Below are 2,960 nucleotides of genomic sequence, written 5' to 3' on the forward strand. Positions count from 1 at the left end.
AACGTACCGTTAAGTCCGTTATAATTACGGTGACCAGATTTATGTGGCCAAACATGGGCACATTTCTAAAGCATCGAATCCGAACCTACAATTTAGTTTTTACAATAAAAAGACATAACATCTTTAAATACAGTTTTATTTAAAACAAAACAAAGAGAATTACTTGAAAAATTATCGCGAAAATGTATAGGGAAAAGGCATTTTAGCAAGTTTTGGCTACTTTTCTTTGTTTGAAAAACTTTTATTATTTTTTACGAAATTATAACCGACTATCTAAAAGAAACACGCAAATCGAAATTTCAAACTTTGTAGAACATGCATTAAAAATTTGACAAATTTTAACAATGTTTATCAAAATTTTAAACATTTTAATCAGATTTTCTAGAATTTTTTGCGTAAGGAGTTTTTTAGGCGATTAAATTTTAGTGCAATAAAGTTCAAGTTTGAAGTAGATTGGACTTACCGTTGGCAATTTTTTGTTCTCGCATATTTTCCATACAAAGTATATTCAACAATTTTTTTCTATAGAGAAAATGAGCAACACCTTCCACAAAAAAAAAAAATTACCAAATATCCACGGTAAGTCCTACCTACTTAAATATTCAATTTGCATTGGATGGGCTTCAAAACTGCATACTCAGAATCAGTGGCGGATTTGAATATTTGTCACCGCTAGGCAATTCAGAATTTGCCGCCCTTTTTCCGATAAGAAATTTATTTTGAATTCAAAGTACCAGTTTTGAAACGATTAACAATAAATAGTAATATTCAAATTTATGTTATTTACTATACTTTTATTACAATTTAAGATAAAAAAAAGTGGTATTTGCCTTGAGTAAAGGTTTTCAACTCTTAAAGAAAGCCAACTTTTTTCAAGTGATAAGTTATATTTAATCTCAAAAATACTAAATTAGTATTTTTAAATATTATCATTTAAATAATATCAAAAATACCTAACAGTGTTGTCCTATTTTTTTATCGCGTAATTGTATCTCAAATTTATGTTTTAAAATGTACAAATACAAATTCAACTTTCAGTGCAGCTAACTTGAAGAAAAAAATTTTTTCAACTCAAATTTTTCCGCCCATAAATGTTGAAGCCCTAGGCACCTGCCTATGTTGCCTTTACGGTAAATCCGCCGCTGCTCAGGATGCTTCTAAGAAATCTAATTAAAGAGCTCAAAATTTTGATGAAACTTTGTCGAATTTTGCTAATTTTTGTACAGAGTTGGAAATATTGACTTACATGGTCTTTGTTAGATAACGAGCTATACTTTCATAAAAAAGTAATAAACATTAAATAACCGCCAAAGAGTGCTAAAATGTCTCTTCCCTATTTATATTAGTATTAATTTTTATAATTTCACTATAAAATCGTTTCATTAAAATAAAACTTTACAAATAATTATAAAAACCTTAAAACAATTTTTTTAGAAGAATAAAACATAGCCAAAATCATAGAAAATAAGGATGCTGGCTATGATTATGGTTAATGAAAGTGCTGCCACGTTTGTACGAAAAATTGTTTTTGAAACTCTTATTAAATTAATTTATTGAATTGATAAAGAAAACATTGAAAATCGGAACTAAATCGGTACAAATATGAAAAATCGCGACACTTATACGTTGCGACTCTAAAAAAAAATATTCAGCGGGTAAATTTTCTCAAAATCGGTAGCTACTCTCCCGTCAAAATCGATACGAATGGTCACCGTAGTTATAATGAATATGGTTAATTTAAGCTGCCCGAAGCATTTGGTACAATTGGAAGGCAAAACAGACGCGAACAAATAATTGGCATGAAAGATTGATATGTATTTAGATATGTTATACATAAATACAATTGTGAATGCATAACTATTGAGAAATTGCAACAGCATCACTCCAATTCTGACACTGCATATTAATGTAAGCATTAAGCAGCATTAGCTACGAAGAAATGAAGTAGAGAAGGCGAGAGAAGAGCATAAGGGAAACACCAGGAGCAGGAGCATGTGTATAGGATTATTATTGGAATTTTACACATACATTCATATGTAGCACACACCTACACATTCGTAGTAGTGCATGTGAAAGGGAAGCCCTTCATTGGCACATCTCGCACACGCACTCATACCCAAGCTCACTCACTTTTCCTTTCATCCTCCATACATGTTTCATGCTAATTCTTGCTTACAATGTGGTCTCATTTGTTCGGAAAGCTTATAATGAAATTAATTAATTGCATACTCATTACACAAATGAGCGAATTTCCTTATGCTGCAGAAGTCGTATAACTGAAGGCAAATGGCAATGAAGTGGAAACATACATATTTATGTCTGAACAGTGACTCAAAAACCATTCACAAGGTGCAAATTTTTAAGTATTAATTAAAGTAATTTTTCAAGTTAAATTTTTTTTGTTAATCTTTTGTTTTTTTTTTATAACCGACGATGTTACCGCATAACTTTGGACCACGTTAACCGATACCATACTAATTTTGTTTAGATTCGATAATCGTGAAGAAATTCACGATAATCTTAAATTTTTATATGAGAATTGAAGTCGGTTTTGTTTTTTGCTTAAAAATTACTTGTTTGTACAAATATTCTTCATACTTTAACCACATATTTAAAAAAAAAACACATTTTCAAACAAATCTCAAAATTTTTAGTCAGATTTTTCAGACAATTTTTGGATATGCAGTTATTAAAAAGAGAAAGTAGAAACTTGAATACCATTTTGCATAATTTTTTCTGACTACCTTTTGCCATTTTTTTCTAAATTTATAGGTATAAAATTTTGATTAAATTTTTTGAACATTCATAAATTTTTTATATAGTCTGAAACTCTGAGGAATATGACTGGGGTTACTGCATGAACAATAGTTTTATAAAAAAATTACCTAACACAATTTCACCTTGGAAAGTATTTCGAATATTTAAAAAAAAAAAACCTTGTGAACAAAATTAGTCCTTTC

This window comes from Rhagoletis pomonella, unplaced genomic scaffold, assembly GCF_013731165.1.
Source record: "Rhagoletis pomonella isolate Grant_MI unplaced genomic scaffold, Rhpom_1.0 Rhpom_scaffold_00006, whole genome shotgun sequence".
NCBI lineage: Eukaryota > Metazoa > Arthropoda > Insecta > Diptera > Tephritidae > Rhagoletis > Rhagoletis pomonella.